Source organism: Vulpes vulpes, chromosome 7 (genome assembly GCF_048418805.1).
Source record: "Vulpes vulpes isolate BD-2025 chromosome 7, VulVul3, whole genome shotgun sequence".
NCBI lineage: Eukaryota > Metazoa > Chordata > Mammalia > Carnivora > Canidae > Vulpes > Vulpes vulpes.
The window spans coordinates 26,961,947-26,984,589 of record NC_132786.1 but is presented as its reverse complement, the minus strand read 5'-3'; the positions used below and the strand labels follow the sequence as shown (position 1 = coordinate 26,984,589).

Below are 22,643 nucleotides of genomic sequence, written 5' to 3'. Positions count from 1 at the left end.
GGTGCGCCGTGCCCGAGGGGCTGCTATTACTCAACAGCCCACCTGCCCACTTCCATCCTTGCCCCCCCCAGGCCACTCAGTGGCCACGGGGGTCCCTACAGACGCCACTTCTCCACGCGGTGGGGTCGCAGAGCCACAGTAAAGGTTCTCCAGGGAAGACGTCCTAACGGACCCAGGCCGCAAACACAGGCCAACTACAGGACTGATTCTCCCAAGTCCCAGTCCCGTCTACAAAGTTCTGTGACTCGGCCGGCCCGAGGCGGGGAGGGCCCGCAGGGAGGGCGAGGGAATCAGCGGGGCGGGGGGCGGCGCCGTCCGGGGAGCTGTGTCCGGAAGGAGGGGGGACACCGACCGCCCCTCCCGGTGCCGGCCCCGACCTCTCGCGACCTCGGTGTCGGCCACCTGTGGGCGGACCCCTGGGCTCGGACGTGCCCCCCTGGGAGGGCCGGCGGGGCGCGGGGCGCGGGGCGCGGGGCGCGGGGCGGCGGCGGGGCGCGGGGGCCGGGCGGAGGCTCAGCCCGCCCGCCCGCCCGCCCGCCGCCGCCGCCGCTCCCCGCCCCCCGGGTCCCTGGAGGCTCCGCGGCTGCCGAGCGGGAGGTGGAGCCGGGGCCGCGGCGGCCGCGCAGGAGGGAAAGTTCGGCGGCGGCGGGCGCGGCGGGCGGCCCCGGGCGCCTCGGGGTGAGTCAGGCCCCTCCGCGGCCGCCGGGGGGCTCTCCCGGTGCGCGCTGCCCCGGGTGGCCCGTGCGGGGGGAGACGGAGCGGCGCGGGCCTCGGGCCGTGCGGACCGCGGGGGCTGCGGGAGGGGCGCGGGGGGCGGCGGGGCCGGGCGAGGGCGAGGGCGAGGGCGGCGGCGGGGCGCCTTCGGGGGGCGGCACCGCGGCGTGGCCCTCGGCTTTGCCCCGCTCTCCCGGCGCCCGCTGAACCAGTGTCCTCCCACGTGCGCGCGCGACCGCGCTGCCGGCCCCGGGGCGGGATTCCCGCGGCCACGGAGAGAAGCGGGAGGCCGGAGGGGGCGTGTCGGGCGCGGGGGCAGGTGCCCGCCCTGGAGCCCGGCCGCGGGCGCGAGTCGGACGCGGAGCCACGAGCGTGCGCCCTGCGCGGTCCGCGGGGAGAAGCCTTGGCAGGGCGAGGTCTGGGGCTGAGGGTGTGAAGGGCGGGAGCCCGGGCACGGCGGGGCGAGCAGAGGGCGAAGTTGTTTCCGGGGCACCTCCTGCACCTGCGCTGCCGGCAGGGATGCTGAAGGCGCCTTCCTGTGGATGTGCAGGGAGCGGAGGCAGAGCAAGGTCGCGCAGCCTGTGCCTGCTGCCACAGCGAGGCTGGGGGACACCGGAGAAGACGGGAAAGCTTATTCGCAAACGCCCCTGTTAGTCTGATTCCCAGGCCTTGGAGTAGTTTTTACTTCGATGTCGTTAGAGAGACCCAGCTGGTAAAGACAGCTCTCTCACATCTGTTTTACTACAGATTTAAATTTGGTTCTACTGGATTTCTTGGGTTTTGTGAACATTGTTTGTACAGGAAAGTCATGACTACTGTAGTATCATTTAGGACTATGAGCTTTAATAAGCCGTGTGCAATGCTGTCAAGTTGCTAATTGGAAGGAGAAAAGTCTTTCAAACTTGGAAATAGAAGCATAAGGGAAAGGAAAAAGCCTTAGTCATAAACAGTGACTCCGACACGTGCAGTTGTGCATAATGGGATATGGGATCCTGTGTAGCCTTCCCAGAGGATGTCAGTTCCAGCAAAGTAAGAGATGGGCCATGAATATTTGATAATTCATCTGCATTGAATGACCATACTAAACGTTCTGTAAATTATACAGCATTGAAATGCTTTAACTTTGTTCATCTTTGTGTTCCACATCTCGTATGTCTGTGAGCTGTATTAATGCAAAGGAAAATCTCAAACTTTGGCATTCACCAGTTTTCAGTGAAGTGAACTTTTGCTTTGCCCAGGGACCTGGGTTCCAAGCAGCCTTTCTTGTTCACTAAGTGTATAACCTTGGGCAAGTCCCTTACCCTTTCCCAGCTATGGTTTCCTATTTCAATTTTCAATATCATTTTTTCAATGACATTCCTCACCTTATGGAAGTGTTAGGCAGAATGAACTTATACCAGTGCTTGGAGCACAGTAAGGACTTTGCAAATGTTGTCTCTTGTCTTTGTCTTCCTTTACTTTCAGTAATCCTCAACTCTGGTATATCTCAACATTTTTTTTTTTTTTCAATTTAAAATTCCTTCTGTGCCATTTTATTTTCCATTAATTCATTTGTCCAAACTCATTTTGTTGAAGAACCTCAGATGCTGCCCTATATATACTGAAAGTGAGGAGCTGACACTTTGAGGGCAGGGGTGGGCAATACTTTAGATTTTCAGGTTTTTCCTGTTGGCAAGAACCCATCACAAGGTCATATGATGGTGAATTGTTCTTCCCAGTCGTCATATCATTCTAGCTCTGTCCTTAACGTAACATGATTACATTGGAAAGAAATAACAGGAAGCTCTGTGAGGGTGCTTATCTCCCCTGTTTTCCCTGTGTCCATGGCCAGCTAGTGCCTAACAGGGTGTAAGGGCTTAATAGATATTTGTTGATTTAAATATAGAATGTAATGAAGTTATTCTTCAGGTCACATCCTTTATATATATTCCTGATGAAAGAACCTTGAGATTCTAAATGATGGCCCTACTACATATTAGGACTAATAGAGGTTATTAAAAAAGCAAAGCTCAGGTACACTTTATTACCTATTGATTTTGCCCTCATGATAAAGCAGTCTTAGAAAATGTAATAAAGCCAAGTCCAAGCAGCAGCTTCACCACTAGGGGCCTCCTCTGCATAGTGTATCATTCTGGGCTGGCAGTTATTGCCATTATTCTATCCTTAAAGGTAGCAAAGGAATTAAACTTCTCCGGTTCTTGACATGGAATACTTTATTACAGGGCAACCCTGTGTGAAAGCATTACCAAAGGCCTAAAAATAAATGAAAGCCATCTTAAATGATGGATTCGGTACCATTTTAGAATAACTTTAAAGATTTAAAGGAGATTTAAGTATGTGCTTTTTACTCTGCATATCCTCATATTCAAATATATGATTTTTGTGTGTGTGTTTTTTAGATTTTATTTATTTATTCATGAGACACACACACACACACACACACACACACAGGCAGAGACATAGGCAGAGGGAGAAGCAGGCTCCATGCAGGGAGCCCAATGTGGGACTTGATCCCCGGACCGCAGGATCACGCCCTGAGCTGAAGGCGGCGCTAAACCGCTGAGCCACCTGGGCTGCCCTCAAATATATGATTTTTTAAAAACTTTCTCAATGAAGCAAATATATGACTTGGTTATAGTATTTTTAAGTTTTTTTTAGGTATGTCTTTTGTGAAACTTTTTATCTTTTAATGTGTTTAGAATTGCTTTATTTCCTAAATAGGTACTCATAACACTAACTATAATACAAGTTGTTTCTCAAGGAATGTTATCATGTTAGTAGAAGCTTCTGGTGTCTATTTTTCTGTCTTTCTTTCAAAGAGGGCCACGTTAAATTCCAGCTTTAAGAAATGTTTCATTACATTCCAAGATGCATCATTGAAAGGCATTTTTCTTCTGTGCGTTTTTGAAAGGGCCTCTTATTTCAGAATTCTAATTTGAATGAAGTTAGTCATTGAGACTATTGAACAACCCAAAGGTGTGTTGGTGTTTTTGTCAAATGTAATTTGCTATTTGGTAGGAAAAATACTGACAGTTCTGTAAGTACACATTATTATGAAAATATTGCCATATTGTTTGCAAATGAATAAGGGAATATTATATTCCAGGTTTTCTGTGGAATTTAATCATGGTGGCAAACTAAGTACCATCAGTCTTTAAAGTAAAATTAACAACAGTAAGAGAAGAGTTCAAAGCATTGCATTGTAGGTCCGAACTCTTATCAAGGGGTGTCTTCTCTCAGCAGAACACTTCTGAGTTCAAAAAATGATCAGACATCCAATTCTGATTTTCACATAGTGAGATTTTAAAACAAGGCAATTTGGTTTTCACTGTTTTTCTTCTAAGGTCTAGATTTGGACTCTTTAGGGAACCATGTGAGAGGAATAAGTTTTGTGTAAAGGTCATAGATAATTTTTATTATCATTTTTCTTTGATTAAGTGAAACTTGTTTAGAGTATTCTTAGGATTCTGAGCATATGAAAAATTACACAGATCTGTCTACATAAATTGATGCTTCTCAGAACTGGAAGAGTATTGTTTTCATCCTCACACATCTACCCTGTGAAGGTGTGGCATCCCCCTGCCTGTCCTTCCCAGGCAGATGCTGAGTCTAAGCCACAATGATAGGTATAGAGCTATATCCAGGACGAGGGGTTTTAGTTTGGGCAAGACTTCTGAGTTGACCAAAATTATAGATGCTTGAGGAGGCAGGAAATGAACGTCTTTATACCTGGGAGTTATTTTTAGGAGCCTCCACTGGTGTGGTGCCTCCTGGAGAGACAGAAATGATAATTGTGTTCTAGAGTGCGCAGTGGAGTGTTTGGAACCTATCACTTAGTGGAATATTACCTTGCCACGCAGATAATTTTTGTTGTTGTTTTTAGACAATGCAAAACATAGCATTTGGATTTCTGGTGGTCGAATATGATACTTTGTTTCATTATCACACTCAGGGACATCTGAGTTGATGGAAGAAGAGGGAAGCAAGAAGCAGGGAGGGGGTAGATGGGAACTGTCTAGTTATACCCAACAGGAGGGCTTGCCTTATTTTCATGTTCCCACGAGGTACATGGCTGTGCAGCTTAATAGTAAGTGTTGTTCACTGGTAACTTTGGGGTTTACTCATCTACTCTGTTGATGCAATTATTGAAATGATGGTTTTGACTTACGTTCTGGGTACCCTCCAAACTGACTTTCTACTTCTGTCTCCCATTTGTGAGAGACTTGTTAAAGTTAATGCATCAGTTAATAGATGTAAACAGAGCTGCTGCCGGCCCACAAGGTGCCCCTTTGTGGTGGACCACCCCTGCCAGGGCACATGCCCTGGTAAACAGAGAGGATTGGACTTCAGCCCCACTCACCTCCTGCTGGGTACTCTTTTGTGGCACAATCTATGCAACTGTGTGTGATGCTCTTTTCTGGAGAAGTGGTTAGAACAGTCCCTGGCACATAGTAAATATCACTGTTGGGGGTTATTGTTATTATTTTGGTATGATTGATGGTATTGCTTTTAGGGTAGATCATTTTAGTACCACAATAATCTGGAAATGATGATCCAGTGAATTTAGTGCTTGTAATAACATTTGCAAAGGTAAGTGATTCATTTCAGGTTTCTTGTTGCACTTCCATTGTAGTTCTCAGGTGATAAAAATGGCTAACACTTAGGGGCACTTATCCACATAGCAGCTGCTCTGCTAAGTGTGGGCCATGAGTCATTCATTTAATCAGCGCAACCTAGGAAGGTTGGAAGGAAGCACACACTATTAGTATCTGCAGTTTACAGAAGAGAAAACTCAGGTTTAGAGGGGTGTTACTTGCCCCAGGTCGGTTTGTAAGTTCTGTGCCTCGGCCTTGAGTTCACATTGGCCATGTATGGCTCTAGGACGTCAGCTCTTAACCTCTGTGCCATCTTCAAGGATGCGGAGAAAGGGGAGCCCTCTTGCACTATTGGTGGGAATGCGAACTGGTGCAGCCACTCTGGAAAACAGTGTGGAAGTTTCTCAAACAGTTAAAAATAGAGCTACCCTTTGACCCGGCAATCATGCTATAGGTATTTATCCAAAGGTTACAAAAATACTAATTCAAAGGGATACAGGCAGCCCAATGTTTATAGCAGCATTATTCACAACAGCCAAATTATGGAAACAGCCCAAGTGTCCCATTGATTGATGAACGGATAAAGAAGATTGTGTGTGTGTGTATGTGTGTGTGTATAAAAAATGGAATATCACTCAACCAAAAAAAGAATGAAATCTTACCATTTGCATTTGCTACGACATGGAATGGATGGATCTAAAGGGTATTATGCTAAGTGAAATAAGTCAGAGAGACAAATGTTATATGATTTCACTCATGTGGAATTTAAGAAACAAAATAAATGAGCAAAGGAAACAAAAGAGGCAAACCAAGAACTGGACTCTGAACTCTAGAGAACACACTGATGGTCACCAGAGGGGAGGTGAGTGGAGGGATGGGGAAAATAGGTGATGGGGATTAAGGAGGGCACTTGTTATGATGAGCACTGAGTGTTGTATCAAAGTGTTGAGTCACTATGTTGTACACCTGAAAGTAATATTATTCTGTATGTTATCTGGAATTTAAAAAAAAACTAAAAAAAAAAACAAAAAACGTCTGTGCTGTCTTTTCTGGCATGAGTACTCACTGCCTTGGCAGTCTGGAAAAATCTTAAGTGTTCCAAGGGTTAACAAAATATGAAAACTTTGATTTTCCTTAGATTGTTGTATTTATATCCATTTCTGGACACGATGGAGCAAGATGACAAATGAATTTTTATCAGGAAGTCTGCTTCAGCATTTTTTATTTATAGATTTTTATGTGTAGCTTTTTCTAGTAGCTCAAAATACAATATAGCATAGTACAACTTATTTCTGTACAACATTTGACTTCTTATCAAGGCACTTTGCAGGCATGTTATAAGCAGAATATATGAATAAAATTAAGTGTGTGGGTTGCAGAATACTTAGGTGTGAAGGCTGAAATCAACCATTCATGCATTCATTCAACACATATTTTATTCACCCCTTAGATAAAGGCACTCTGCTGGACACTACAAGAATGGCAAGTTGTGGAAGACAACTTCAAAGTGGAGAGGAAAGCATTGAAGCTGGGCAGTCCTGGGGCTTGAATCCCAGCTCCACCACTGGCTGGCTGGGCTCCTGGTCCCATCATTGAACATCTGTGAGGGCTTAGTTTCTTTGTGTGCATAGTGGGGGTAATAATACCTTATAGACCGTTGCAAGAATTAAAGGAGCCGTAAAGGGAAAGAACCAAGCTACCAGAGGTAGTAGGTGCTATGGATAGCGGTGCTTTTCTCCTTTTTCCTTCTTTAAAGATTTATTTATTTGAAGGGGGTGGGGGGAGAGAGAGAAAAAGAGAGAGAGAGAGAGAAAGGATAACTGAGCCCATGAGCAGGAGGACAGGCAGAGGGAGAGGAAGAGATTCTTCAAGCCTATTCCCCCGCTGAGTGTGGAGCCCGATATAGAGCTCATCTCACAACCCTGAGATCATGACCTGAAATCAAGAGTCAGACACTTAACTGACTGAGCCACCCAGGCATGCCATTCTCCTGTTTCCTTCTTATCTGCGTCTTCTCATTCTTTTCCTTTCCTCTCCTCTTGTCCACCGCCCCCCTTAGAGGGGGCCATGGTAGACATAAAAATATCTAAAAAGAAAAAAAAATATCTAAATTTAAGGCAGACTGTGCTGAACTCATTTAAAATGTTGCTTTCTGGTTTTCCCTCTTGGGGCCTGGAACAGACCTGGGGTTGGGTGATACGTGAGCTGGTGCCAGTGTAGGGTTCCTATCACATTGGGTTGCTACCCAGGCTGGCCAGAAGAGAATGGATTCCAGGAGACAAAGGTGGCTTGGTGCCCAGAATTGGTGCCTGTACTGTAGAGGTCCAAGGGATGAGCATGAGGCTCTGTTGGGGAGTAGCTGAGAACTCAAGTCTCCCGAAAATTGGAACAAGCCAGAAATGAAATTGGAGGTGGGCTGAGTAGAAAGGGTTTGGGATCTAGATTGAGAGCAAGGCAAGAACGTGAACAACTTGTTCCTGAGGGGCACAAGGTTGAGTCACGTGGCCCAGGTGTGCTGCTCTAGGCTGGGGTGGTGGGTGGGCTCTGCTGAAGAGCTAGGAGGAGGTCTACAGCCCTGCTGCATCCCCAGGTCTGCACATTCCCTGTTATGTGCTTCTACTTCTAGTATCTTGGTCTCCTACTGCAGGGTTTTTCCAAAAGCAGTGTATCGTCCTTTAGCAAGGAGCTAAGTCAAAATTAGTAGTTGTTGCCAGTTCCCTGTAGGTCTTCAAAAGGTAGCTGGAATCACAGGATAATAAACCTTTTTTTTTTTTTTTTTTTTTTTTTTGGTTTCAGTTGGAGGTATGGTTCTACACACCCAGATCTGTTTTCCAGGGAGGCGGGGAGCCAGGTTGTCAGGGCCCAGTATAAAGTCCTGCTGACATTTTTGTCAGGGGGCTGTGTTGTCAGATCAAGGAATGGTTTTGGAGAGCGTTCCTAGTTTTTATGATAATGAGCCACCTTGTTTGGTGTCCAGGGTAGGTGCTGTGTGTGGTAGGGAGGGAATGCGGATTTTACAAAATCATTACAGTTTGGGATGGTCTACTTCAGCCAGGGAGCAGGAGGCCTGGACTCATTATTTATTATGCATTGGCACACAGGCATAAGCCAGCCCTTCTGTGAATAAGCAAACAGAACCTGACCAGGTGCAAGAGAAGCTTGATTCAGGGTTTTTAAAAAATGCAAAGCATTTAAAAACAGTATCGAATTGGGGAACAGTTTGCTCAAAGCAAGTTACTGCAATTTTCAAAAGCCCATTTTATAGAATTAGCAGAGTGTATTGAAACGAACAAGCTGACTAGAAAAACAAGAGCTTAGTGGGAAGAAGAGTCCTTGAAATGAAGTCCAAGTTAGTTCAAATGGTTCTTGGGAAGATTAGGGGAATGAAGGTGTGCACTGAGCACTGTAAATGAGAAAGTACAGGGAACAGTGAACTGAATGAAGAAGCAGCACCTGGGTGAATGGGGTTGGCAGTTGGAGTCCTTTACCCAGATTCACAGCCCCACTCTTTCTTCACTGTGTGATCTTGGGCAAGTTCCTTAATTCCTTAGATGCCTATCTTCTCATTTATAAAATGAGGGTAATAGTTCTTGTAGTATCGGACATCTGGTGATTGATTCAGATAACCTATGTACACTGCTTAGTGCATGGTAAATAATGTGTATCAGCTGTTATTACTACAAAGGCACACAGGAAGGAAGCATGGAAGAGAAAACAAGGACCAATGGGCATTTGAAAGACTAGGAGGAGCATTCTAATTCTAATTCTATTCTTGGATAGTTTTAATGTCTTAAGTTCTAGATGATTATAACCATATATGTCTTGAACACCCACTGTGTATATGTCACTATGATACGAATCTTGGGTATGGACACTAATCCCAGAAAACCTCCTTTGGTATGCTTATGTAACTCACAGTTTTTTTTTTTTAGATTCTATTTATTTATTCATAAGAGACACACAGAGGCAGAGACACAGGCAGAGAGAGGAGCAGGTTCCCTGCGGGGAGCCTGATGTGGGACTCGATCCCAGGACCCTGGGATCATGCCCTGAGCTGAAGGCAGATGCTCAACCACTGAGCCCCCCAGGTGTCCCATAACTAAAAGTTTTAGACCAACAGGAGCAAGGTGGTGATTGAGACTTTCTATTAAATAATGAATTCCTACTATCCCTTGGCTACTTTGATTAGCTGTCCAAAGGAGAGTAGCTGTCTTTTTCTTATTTTCCATCTATTCTATATACACATGGATAGGAAATGAGTACTACTTCTTGAGCCACCAAAGATGAAAGTAACACAAAATACCCAGGATATTGTGGATATCTTATTTGCATAGAAGTAAGACTTATTTAAATACACTTGTGGCTATATAATAAAGAACCTAGGGAGGAGACTTGTGGTTTTTTTTTTGGGGGGGGGGGGTGGGGGGAATTTCTTTGGATGTACCTATGACCTGCAAGCTGTGGCTTCCATATAAAGCAGTTCTTTGGTGGGGGTTCCTTTGTTTTTTCACTAAACTCATGGCATAGATTCCTGGGCCTGAATAACAGGAGTGAGGTCAGTTTGAAGAGTGTGTGTACATGTTTATGTATCTGTCCTCCAAATGGAGGTGTTGACAAGTTGCTACAGAAGGAGACTAGATTGGTGGAGAAAGGATTCCAGAGCTGACTCATCTTGGCTATGAACACATCTTAATCCGTAAAGTAAGAATTTAATCATTGAGTCTCAGGGGCCATTTGAATGCAAGGCAATGAAATTTATGGACTGTAAATGGATTCATCAATCCAAATGGTGGTCGAAGTGAAAATCTGAGCATAAAACCAGTAACTCTGTTGGATCAAGTAAGCTGATTCAATATCTTGGGTCTTGAGTTGTCTCAAAAGTGGTTTTTCTTTGTAGAGTATATTTATATTGTTCACTTAAGTAATTAAAAATCTTGAGGACGTTTTCCGTGAGTATCCTTGGGAATACAGGAAAATTTATTCAGCTTCACTGGAATTATCTTTTTGTCTTCCTCTGAGAATGAGTCTGGGCTAATACCTGAGTCATTATTAGTGTGGATAACAGGCCCTGAGAATACTTCTTTTGACCCTTTATGCAAGGCAGGTGTCTTCAGGTTCATGTTCTGGGGGAAATAAAGTAGGAGTAGTTGTAGGAACTATAAGTTTTTTGGATTCTCTCCCATTCAAGATAGTGGCCTCAGGGACTGACTGTAGAAATGATTTGCTCACTGACTACCTGGACTGTGCTTTCTTTTCCATTCTTTCAAGATGGTGAATTTTATTGATGGCCAAAGGGTGACCAGTGAGTACTTCTACTTTTCACTGGGATGAGGCAGGTGGAAAGTGGTTGTTGCTCCTTTATGGAACTTTCTGTTTCCTGGAAAGCATGAGGAAATGTTTTTTGGCTTGTGAAGATGATTTGGCTTAGGGTGAAGATGCATGGGAGGCACTTTGCTTCTCTAGATTCCTTTCCCTGGTCTTCATAAGTGACTGTTTTATTTTTCTTGGGGCAAAAGTCATGCCAGTGGGAAATGGACAGTATTCCTGCTGCTCCTAATCATTTAGGAATGAGGCTCAGAGAATGAATGGAGAAGCTTTGAATAAAGCTGGCCATGTTCATTTAATTTATCCAGATGAACTAGAAATATTTCAAATGGCAATATGGCATACCTGAAAGGGACATGTGCGCCCTGGAGGATTTGTAGATTTCATTTAATAGTCTTGTTCATGACTTGCTGGAGTTAGAAGTCATTGGTTGACAAAAATACATCAACAGAAACAGTGCCATCTCTGAGATCATTTGGTCTAACAGTATTTTGCAGAAATAATAGCATGTTGGAGATCATTTAGACTACAGGGACCAGGCATTACATAGTGGTGAGCATGGTAGTTGCTTCTGTGCCCTCCTTGGATGAGTCTGTAGGCTCCTGCAACATAGGGATAGTAGTTTACAGTGTTTCAATATATTCCAAGGAGTATGTAGCTTAGTGTGTAGGCACAGTAGGTTCTCTATGACTATACATGAAATGAACAGATGCAGCAATTTAGAAGTTAACAGGGTTAGTAAGTAATGGTTTCACAAATGGGCAAGTTGCCTTCTAGGTAGGATCTTTATATTTGCATGCAAAGCTGACCTTGGAGAAACCAATAGATAACCCACCCTTGGAAGTCTCTTACTATAATTTGCAGTTTGAGGCACCTGAGTGGCTCGGTGGTTGAGCATCTACCTTTGGCTTAGGTTGTGATCCTGGGGTCCTGGGATCAAGAGCTGCATTAGGCATCCTGCAGGGAGGGAGCCTGCTTCTCTCTCTGCCTATGTCTCTGCCCCTCTCTCTGTGTCTCTCATGAATAAATAAATAAAATTAAAAAAATAAATATAATCTGCAGTTCATAAGTATGCCTGTTTTTAACTGTATTCCTGCATACTGTTTGCTTACTGTTTTCTTAAAAACCACCTACTAACAAATTATGTATTCATAATCTTGCAGCAGGCTGGGTGGATTTAATAGTCAGGAAAGCTTCCAACACATTAAGTGTTCTTGAACGTAATAAAAGGAGGACTAATTATCTAACTGAAAGATTGTAACAGAGATATTGGATATCTTGACTCAGTGGGATTTTTGATGGCAGCAGGAGTGGTTAGGAAAAGACAGCTTTGAGAAACAGCAAAGATACGAGTTTTTTGAACCGAGTTATTTTATTAAATCTGTGGTGTGAGTGTACCTATGAGCAAGAGGACAGGACTAAATAATGCATAGAGTGTCTGGGGTTAGAGTGGTAATTTGAAAGTACGTGGCTGGTGTTCACAGTTGGAGCCTGTGAGATTTTACATTTAATGATTATACCTTTCCTGGAGCCATCTGTCTCTCTTTAATAAGCAATATTCTTTATCAGGCCTGATTTGTGTACATTGATTACACCATTATACTTGTTAAATATTAAAGCATTTTCTCCCTTGTGTGAAGTCTAATTAGGCAAAATGTTCAGTGCAAGCCTGGCATTATCATTCAGAATCACAGCCTGGTCATTACCTATGACATATCTCAGATTCCTGATCATTTGTCTTTTTCCCCCCGTCCGGTGTACCAAATATAGTGCCTAAAAGTTTGATGAGGGCTTCAGCACTGTTGGGGTCTTAAGAAGAGTCATGCGACAAAGATGATGAAACCTTTTAAAAATGAGTGGAAAAATTTATTATCTGTAGTTTGCATTTTGCATAAATCTGGCTTCTGAACACATATATCTGATGAAATTAATTTTACTAGATTAAAGAATCTTAAAATAGCTCTAAAGAATAAACATGCAAGTTACAACAATGTTTGGAAGAAGGGAAAGCGAGTTAGTAAGTAGTTGCATTTTATACACACTGATAAAAAGAATTTTAGATATCAAGCCACTATCACCTGAAGGTCCATGTTGTGATCCATTATCATCTTTTTCAACTTGTTTCTTCTGTACAGCCTATTTCAAAAATTTATTTGCATCGTTGATTTAATAGCAAGCATTTAATTAGTTTGGGTCCCAAAATAAGATTATTAATCACTCTGATATCTTTAATAAGTTATCTCATATCATTTTGAGGCAACAACTGTAATGGATGCTGTCTTTTTTTTCCCCCAAGGTATCATAGTACTTTCTCATTTATTTAAATTTCTAAAAAAATCTGCAGTCTACTATGAGTATGCACAAATACACAGGCACACACATATTCACATGTGTGATCTGGGGCTGATGGGCATCCACCAGTTAGGATGGATCCACCAGTTTATTGCTTGTTTTTCTTAGGGAAAAAAGCTTTCAAACCATAAGTTTAATGTGATGTATGTTATCAGGCTAATAGGTTTTCCCTTTCAGTAGTCCCAGAAGCTCATGTTGGGGATTTTGAAAGTACCTTTATCCCTTTACAATCACAAATAGCAGGGGCAGGCATTGCTTTCTATTGATGCATTGTGGAAAGCAGTCTGAATACCTCAACTCATTTTGAGTGGTTTTTGAATATAGTCAAATCAAAATGACATTTGGCTCTGGATTAGAATATGGATATAAAGATCAAAGAATGGAAAGAACTTAGAGATTTTCTGGTCTAATTTCTCTGCTCCCTGATTGGGGAAGCTGGAGCTCCAAGAGGCGAAGTGGCTCAGCCAAGTTCACACGGGTGTTAGCAGCAAGACCTGGAGCTCTGGTGTTCCACTAGGCTTTCTCTTTGGGAGGGTTGGAGACCCTTGGCAGATGATGGCCCGTGGACCATTTCCTATTTGCCAGGCCCTTTGCAGGTGTAGGTGGCCTTGCCTGGATAGGTTAGAGAAGGTCTGAAGGAGAGATTGCTGCTTTACAACCAGCTGAAGACAGGGAGGCTGTAATCTGAATCTCTCTGGGGTACAGAAGAACTTACATTGTACGTTTGCTAATTGGCGTATTGCTAGAAACTGAGAACTCAGGGCCAATGCCTGCCTTTGAGAATTCCCAGCCTCAGCAGGGAATCAGGCAGGATGGCAGACAGCTGTCACAGCTGTCCCGGGATAGCCAGGGGAAGGTTGGCTGCCACTGGGCAGACTGGGGCTCAGCCGGAGAGTCACATCCTCTGCTTCCAACGCCCAGAGCCTGCATTGGCCACTGTCGGGCCCTGAGTAGGTCATCTAACCACTGTGCCCCAAAGTAGAGGTGGACCCAGCAGGCACAGGGGTTAATTTACCTTGACAAATAATTATGGTGATGGTTAATGACAAGCATGGAGGTTAAGCCTATGCAGGTTTGTGTTAGACTAGCTGCCACACACTAGTGGTGATTAAGAAAGTTACTTTACCACCCTGGGCCTCACTTGTTTTGTCTGTAACAGAGGAGTGATAGCAAACGTTTATATTGTACTCACTACGTGACAGCTGCTGTCTCAGGGCTTTGGGAATATTAACTCTTGTAATCCTCAGAACAATGCCACAAGGTGGGAACTACCCTTACTCCCACTTTACAGATGAGGAGACTGAGGTCTAAAGAAGTTCAGTGTATTGCTCAACGTTACACAGCTCTTAAGGGTTAGAGCTGGGGTTTGAATCCTGGTGTCTGTTGCTTTTTATCACTTTCTTATGCTGCCCCTCTGGGGTGAAGGTTATTGTGAGGATCAAGTGGAGTAAGCATACAAGAAATATCGTTAGTTATAATAAAGCTAATGTTGTCTTAATAACAACAACAACAATAAAATCTGCATGATCAGCACCTTCTTTTCCCATAGACCAGCTCCAGAGAAGCCAGGTCATAATCAGGAAAGTTGCTTTGGCTATTATGAAGGTGATGTGGATGGAGAATCCAGAAGACTTTATAAAATGTCACTGCTCAATGTCAGTGTAGCCGAGGTGGAGTCTGCCAGTGGGGTTAACTTGCTTGAATTTCTGGCCAGTACTCTGTCTCAGCTTCGAGGGCTTGCAGACTTCTGCCACATATAGCTCTGAGGTGCTGGTGAGCAACTCTCTAATATTGCTCCCTTCCTGTCATCGAGACAATGAAGTAGATTAGATACCCTAAGGGCCTTTTCTATGCAGCAGAACAAACCACCCTCTAAGGTCACTAAGAACAGCACCCTGATCCTCGGAGGAAATCCTTCACCCACTTGTAGAAGTCATTTTTTGACCAGCTTCCTCTCTTTTGTGTTGAGATTACAGCCTGCCTCTCAGAGTGCAGTCTTATTTCCAAATTACTTTGCTATGGATTTTAGATATTATTTTGTTTATGTTCTTTTGTTTACTTTTACATTCACTAGTTATAAATAAATGTATATGTGATGTGTGTGTACATTTTAACTTACAATAGTAAAGTGAATAACTACCTGGATAAGCATCTAGAACATTTCCTTTGAAGCCCCTGACATGTGCTTGCTGGTCATATTTCCTTCCTTCATCCTGCTCCCACACCCACTCCAGGGGTAACAGCTCTTCCAAATGTTGTATTGTTTTCTTGCTTTTCTTTACAGTTTTACCACAAATGTGCATCTCCATGTAATGTATCAGTTTTGTCATAGGCAGTTGAGTTGGAAAGTTTGACTAAGGCCTCAAGGTATACTAGATAGAAGTTACTAAAATAAGTTGTGAGAAAGAGCAAAGTAGGCATATTCAAAGGAAATATCTGAACACCAGGTTCACAGCTCTTGAAAATCTTCTTCACTCTGAGGGTATAAAAAGCATCAATATAGGATTCGTAAGGGTTTATTTGGAGAAGCTGCTGCTGTGAGTTTGCCTCATTCCTTTTCCTGGAAGAAGCATGAGGTGGGGGTGCTGCCTGGAGAGAGGTCACCTGGGGCTCCAGGAGCACAGTGGACTGGCTCCGACTCTGGTGAGATGTTTTCCTGTTGTGGCTGAGTGGGGAGCAGCTGCGACAGGGCTGCTCCCACTGCCAAGTTTGTTGGAGCAATTGTGCATGGCTTCTTCCCATGGACCAGATGTGGCCCCTGCAGGGATGGAGAGCCAGCCTGGAACAGTCCCACCTCTGCCCAAGTGGCACAGTCAGCAGAAAGATTATAAAGTGAATTTCAGTGGCTGTGTGGAGGTGGCAAACGGACTTGAATGCACCACTCACACGGATTTTGAGGGGAGCCCCTGGAGAACTCACAAAATACCCACAAGGGACAGGGAGTTGGGTTTAAGTACCTACTGGTTCAGAGAACGTGAAGCCCTCTGTTCTGGTGAGGAGTACCTTTGCCTGCATATAAGTGAAAGAACAATGTTAACACAAAATAGAAGTTTATTTCTCTCTTACATAGAATAAGTCAGGAAATAGGCATTTCACGGATGGGATGGTGGCTCCACAGTTATCAGGAACAAGCTGCCTATGGCCCTGAATGTGGTCCTCATGCTCACGGTCAGGGAGAGCTGCTCAAGCTCCAGCCATCACGTCATGTTCCAGGCAGGTGGAGGAAAGGAAGGACAGAGGAAGGGTCTGCCTCATCTCTTTTAAGGATTCTTTCAAGAGTACACCACCACTATTTTTGCTTGTCTCATTAGCCTGAATTCTGAGTGAAGCCAGGGGATCCACGTTTGTTGTGGGGCAGCGGTGGGGCAGCTTGAAGCTGGGATTCTTGTTGTAAAGAGGAAGGGGCTACTGGATGCTGGGAGGCAGCCAACAGCCTCTTTTACTCCACTTCATCCAGTCAAGTGATCTTCCTCCTCATGTTCCAGGCCTGGAGGGGAGAGTTACAGCAGCGAGCAAGTGGGGCAGGAAGTGGGTAGAAAAGATAGAGGCTGGCAGCTGCCGATAGATTCTGAGTGTATGGGGTGGAGCAAGAAGTCTTTTTTTTTTTTTTTTTTAGGGCTTTGTTACTTGTAAGTGGCAGAGGATTATGGGGACTTCTAGAATTTTCCTTGAGTAGCAAAGGGAAAATATACCTTCAAATACTATGTATTTCAACTTGGTGAGGTCTTCATTTTTTAAAGAGGTTTTATTTATTTATTTCTTTTTAAATATTTTATTTATTCATGAGAGACACAGAGAGAGAGGCAGAGACATAGGCAGAGGGAGAAGCAGGCTCTGTGCAGGGAGCCCGATATGGGACTTGATCCCAGAACCTTGGGATCACGCCCTGAGCTCAAGGCAGACACTCAACCGCTGAACCACCCAGGTGTCCCAGGTGATGTCTTTATTATACATAACCACTCTGCCATTTCCTGTGGTGATCATTTCGCAATATATACAAATATAGAATTAATTACATTATACACCTGAAACTAATATAATGTTATATGTCAATTATAGCTTAAAATGTGTACTCTAACCTAGTAAGTCTTTTTGTAAGGATTTATTCTAAGGAAAGCATCAGACTAGTATCTAAAGATATAGGTGAAGGAGGGGAGGTGATGGGGATTAAGGAGGGCACTTGTGATGAGCACAAGGTGTGGTATGGAAGTGTTGAATCACTATATTGTGTACCTGAAGCTGATATTACACTGCATGGTCACTAACTGGAATTTAAATAAGTCAAATATATATATACATAGACAAATCATGTTCATTGAAACTGTATCCATAGGAAAACATTCTAAATATCATAGTACCATGATATGGTACCATGGCTAAAACATGGACCTCCAGGGGATCCCTGGGTGGCTCAGCGGTTTAGCGCCTGCCTTTGGCCCAGGGCACAATCCTGGAGTCCCGGGATCGAGTCCTATGTCGGGCTCCCGGCATGGAGCCTGCTTCTCTCTCCTCCTGTGTCTCTGCTTCTCTCTCTCTGTATATCATAAATAAATAAATAAATAAGTCTTAAAAAAAAAAAAAAAACATGGACCTCCAGATAAAGGAATTATTATAAGCCTTTAAAAATGATGATTTAGATGGTTAGTGATGTGAAAACATGATTAAAGTATATTGAGGACTGAAAAAAATGAATTTTCCTTATCTCAAAAAATATCTTTTTGTTTGTTTGAATCTCAGTTGCAAAAGCTGAGCATGTGTATAGGTGTATTTCAGGTGTGTGGGAAAGCACGCACAGATTGGTGTGAGGTGTCCATCTATCAGCAGAAGGACCTAAACCTCTCAGCACACACAGTTGTTTGGGCATTGTTTCTTTTACCGTTAGATGAAAATTATTTTTTAGGAATTGTGGAGAAAGGAGGCTAGTGATAATCCATATTGATATAAAACTTCATGTGTCACCCAGCTGCTGAGTCCTAAATCAGAAAGCTTGAGACAGTAGAGTTTGACTTGGTCGTTATCCCAGCCAGGGAACTGATTTGTTCTTAATAATGAAAAGTACAGGTTTTTGAAGTGAGAAATAATAGAATCTATTTTATGCTTAAATAGAATTTCACATTGATCATTTGTGGGCTTCGGATGTGATCTTATAATGGTAATGTACCATAAGGAGCGTGTTCCAAGTTGATGAGTGCTTTATAAAATTGTGTATTTAGAATACATGGGTGGGATTTGTTTTAATTTAAGTCAAATTTACTGGACACCTTCCACATAAAGCACTGCCCCATAAAACAAAAGAAACAGAAAACGATGGGTGTGATAGGATCGTACTGCCTGTTCTTCCCAATTCTGTCCAGATGTTCTACTTTTTGTTGAATTCTGTGGTTAATCCTCAGAATCTCTTTCACTGCTATCCCATTTCCCAATATGTCAATATAAAGGTGGTTAAGAAGTATAATCGTTTTAAAATACAGGTACTTCACTTTTTAGTTATTTATATTTTATCCTGTTAATACTTCCAAAATGAATTTGAGATGTTTACATGTTCTACTTTTGGAAAGAGCATGTTAACAACAACAACAACAAATCCAGTATCATCAAAGTTACGTCACCAAACTTTTCTTCGTAGGATGCAGTAATGCAGGGGTTGTGTAGTAGCATTCCGTACAGCGAGGTAGTGTATTTGGAAGTGACATAATTTATAAAGAGCCACATATGTAACTTTTATGCCACTTGACCTATTGCCAAAAGTAAAGTGTCTGTGAATACTTGTTATTTGGTATCTGTTGTAAGCTCTTGAACCTTGACATTATTTGTGTTGTTTATTCTTTTAACACATGCTCATTGGGCCTTTGCTTTGTGCCCTGCATGGTACTCACCCCGGGGGAAAGCCACAGGAAGACACAGCTGCTTTTTATTATAATTTCAGGGTTGGGGAAATTTAATATCTAAATGAAAGGTCAATTACTAGCAAGTCAGAATTTGTATTCATGCTCTGGTTTTCAAGAGATGGTACTTGAACACAACAACTAATTCTGGTAGGTGTTTTATGGCAGCTGATAAATAGAGTTAACCATAATAGACAATTATTGGTATTAAACTGGTGTATCCTGTAAAAACTCTTAAAAACTTTCTACATTTTATTTCAGGAAATTAAAAATAGTGTTTTTAAGTGCAGATTTTTCTTGTTAGCTCATATCCCTCAGAGACAGCAGGAGGAATACAATTAGCCATTGTATTAGTTTATTTGAAAACATGCCATTTTTAGCACATTTTTGGAAAAAAGGGAGATCTCATTAAAGCTAGATTAGTCCAGATTGCAATGTTAGCTTACATTACCTGATTCTCTTAACTTGGAAGATTTAGAATTGATTGTAAGAAAGAGTTTGGCAAATGACACTTTTTAGAAGAAACCACCTTGTTTTCTGCATTCAATTAATGCCTTATGGAGATCAAAACTCTAATGCCATACAGAACTGAAATGCCAAAGGTAGAGCTGCAGCATGTCTTGACAACTTGGTTATTATTTGATTCAACCTTTTAATTTATTTTCTAAACTATTCACCAAGAGATTCTTTTTTTTTTTTTAAAGATTTTATTTATTTATTCATGAGAGAAACAGAAAGAGAGAGAGAGGCAGAGACACAGGCAGAGGGAGAAGCAGGCTCCATGCAGGGAGCCCAACGTGGGACTCCATCCTGGGACTCCAGGATCACACCCTGGGTAGAAGGGGGTGCTAAACTGCTGAGCCACCCGGGCTGCCCAAAAAAGAGTTTCTTTTTTTTTTTTTTCAAAAAGAGATTATTAATATGAAATTGCAGAGGATGCTGACAAGTAAATATCTGTTGTGTGTTGATCAAGAATTAAAGCCTAAGCAGGAGCTTTTTTTTTTTTTTTAAACTGGTAAAATATACATAAAAATTTATCATCTTAACCATTAAGCTTATTTTCATTACAGGTTATTTTGAGGCCCTGTGTTCTAGCTAGCCTGATGGAATTTCTTTTATTTTTTTTTAAGATTTATGTATTTATTTATTTATGATAGACATAGAGGGAGAGGCAGAGACACACAGGAGGAGGGAGAAGCAGGCTCCATGCCGAGAACCCAACGCGGGACTCGATCCCAGGACTCCAGGATTGCGCCCTGGGCCAAAGGTAGGCGCTAAACCGCTCAGCCACCCAGGGATCCCCCGCCTGATGGAATTCCTGACGGAAAGGTGGCATCACAAATTCCCTGGCCTTACGTTGTAAAATGGTGTGTCACAAACCGTCATCTTTAGAGAGCTGACGGTTCCCTTTCTTTAAGGGAGGTCTTCTCTTTCCCCACACATTCCAGTCCCAGAGTGAATCTGTGGCAAGGCTAGTTCCCTGATGTTTCCACGTGCTCTCTGCTCCTCCTCCCAGGGGTATCTGTTCAAATTTCCCCCAAGCTCCAGAGCATGTCCTGGTGTCATGAATATGCAGGAGGTCAGGCTCTGGTCTGCGTGTGATGCATGAGGGCTGCTCTCATCTGGCTTGAGGACTGAGGTTCCTGGTTAGCAAGGAAATTCTGGCAAATGGCAGTTGGGTCTGATTTGCAGGTTGATTACAGAATGATGGAACATAAGAATTTCCGCTTATAAATACATAGCAGCAATTCAAAGGACACACTGCTGTAGGAATACAGTCAGAGGGATGATCAGAGACTGAGTGCTCCGCAACCATGTGAACTGTCACCCTTCCTCAGGAGTCACTGGATGGGTCAGGGAGGGACAGCTGCCAGGTGAACGCACGTCCAGGGCTCTGCACACAAGGACAGACAGGCAGTCGGCTTAGAGCACTGACCTAGTTATTCCCTCCTGTGGGTCCTTGTGCATTTTACTTTTTGCTCATCCCCATCCCCCTCGTTTTTTATTGGGTAATGTCCATTCAGAATAGCAACCCACTTCAACATTGTGATTCTAGTCTCAGCGTGGATATAATATGAGGTTAACAATGCAGGACGTTTCCAGTCATCTGGCATAAGCAGTTTCTCTATTAGCGATTTGATTGAAGTCCTCTGCTTTGCAAATTCTCCTCGTGCCCGTGTTTTCAGACCACTGTGCAGCCTGGCGGGGCTGTGCTGGGGGCCACATGGTCTGGTAGCTCAGTCCGGGCTTCCTCATAATCCTTTGCTTGGTTTGGAGCATTCAGCTCTGGGAATGGTGACAGTGTAGGTCTAAAGAGGGGAGTGTGGTGAGCTTCAGTGTGATCTTGACTTTGCATTCCTCAAGGAAGGGGCTTTCTGCTCTTCTGTAGCTGATGCACATGAGAGGCATGATTACAGGCCGGGGGTGGGGGGGAGGTCTCTGCATATTCCGTGGTCTCCCTCAGGAGGGTTTGGAAGGGTGCACCTAGATGGTGTCCAGGCTGGTAGGCTTCACTGGCACCCCCACACAAGGATCCCCCCCTCTACACACAGGGGATGGCAGTGACATCAGCACTCCACTCTGCTCATGTCATCAGAGCTCCCCCCAGGGAGCTGAAGGGTGTCAGGGGGGTGGAAATGACACCTCCTCCCAGAATGGGGGTGCTTTTCTGGTACAGAACATTGGGGACTTTTTTGTGGGACGTGGGCAGCTCTTTCTCTTCACTGCTATGGTGTGCCTCTCAGAAGGCGGCCCAGGAGACCCTCCAGGCCCTGGGCACTGTGGGATCACCCTTCTCTTTGTGGTCAAGGCATGAGGCAAGGAAGGGGGAAGGTGTTCCTGTCACATTCTTGGGTGTGTGCCCCGGCCTCCTGCAGCAGGCTGTTCCGGGCTAGGTGGCTGTGAAGAAACAGTGCTAGCTTGAAGAGAAAGGAAACGAGAACCCATCAGTTTGGCTTGGTAAGGCCCTATGCTCTCCAAGGTGAAAGGAACCTGTATCTCGTGCAGCTAGCTGGTCCTCTGGGACCACCACCCTCAGCCACCCTGGGTTGTCTGGTCTGTTTGAATACTTCTGGGAACAGCAAGCCCCTGCTCTGCAGGGCAGTCCATTCTGAATGTGGGTGGCACAACTAGAAAGTTTTCCATGTGTTTTCTACAGTTTCTACCCTTTGGTCCTAAATTCTGCCCCTTAGAGGCATGAAGAACAATGGATAGGAATGGGTGCCAGTTTGCACATAAGCATGATCTGGAAATATGCACCCAATGACATGTGACAAGCCAGCAAGCTGTTGACACACATGAATCCATGAGCGGAGACTCCTGTTCACTTCCATGTGTTATTTTGTGTTGTTATGGGTTTAACATGCCCAAAGGCTTCTGGGTGTGTGCATTAATTTTCAAAAGATATAACTTTTCTTCATTGTGCCAGTGGTACATTTCAGCTCACACTTAGTTGAGTCCCATAGGTCAAATTTAACTGGCTTGTACGGTGATGGAAACAGACATTGGGATATTTTGTGAAAAGGAATAGAGGAAACTTGTGTTAATTGCCTTGGGGAAATATACTCCATTTAAAAAAGCAAAGGAGCAGTTAAAAATGTTTCCTTGGTAAACTCATGTAGTAACACGACATTTGTAACCCATCAGTCCTTCGAAGACTGGCAACTTGTTTAAAGGACAATTTTATGTTAATCTTTTATTTCACCTTCTTGAAAGGCCCAGGCTACAGGTCAGTCATGTCTCCTGGGATCAAGGAGAGGGTTAATTTTTTCCA

At 43.8% G+C, this 22,643-nt stretch overlaps 1 protein-coding gene and 1 pseudogene across 18 annotated transcripts in view; one reads left to right on the top strand and one right to left on the bottom strand.

Annotated features, from left to right (window-relative positions):
* Window positions 1-548: 548 nt before the first annotated feature.
* CSGALNACT1 (chondroitin sulfate N-acetylgalactosaminyltransferase 1) overlaps window positions 549-22,643 on the top strand; it is a 323,911-nt gene continuing 301,816 nt past the window's right edge. For 8 of the 18 annotated variants that reach the window (XM_072763351.1, XM_072763355.1, XM_072763326.1 and 5 more), the window contains exons 1-2: window positions 568-678; window positions 20,029-20,138. The gene's annotated coding sequence lies outside the window, so the exon portion shown is untranslated. Of the gene's footprint in view, window positions 679-20,028; window positions 20,139-22,643 lie in introns of all 18 variants that reach the window. The other 10 variants (XM_072763356.1, XM_072763323.1, XM_072763320.1 and 7 more) reach the window with 3 other exon arrangements.
* Window positions 14,630-22,643, bottom strand: part of LOC112916322 (keratin, type I cytoskeletal 18 pseudogene) — a 42,749-nt pseudogene continuing 34,735 nt past the window's right edge.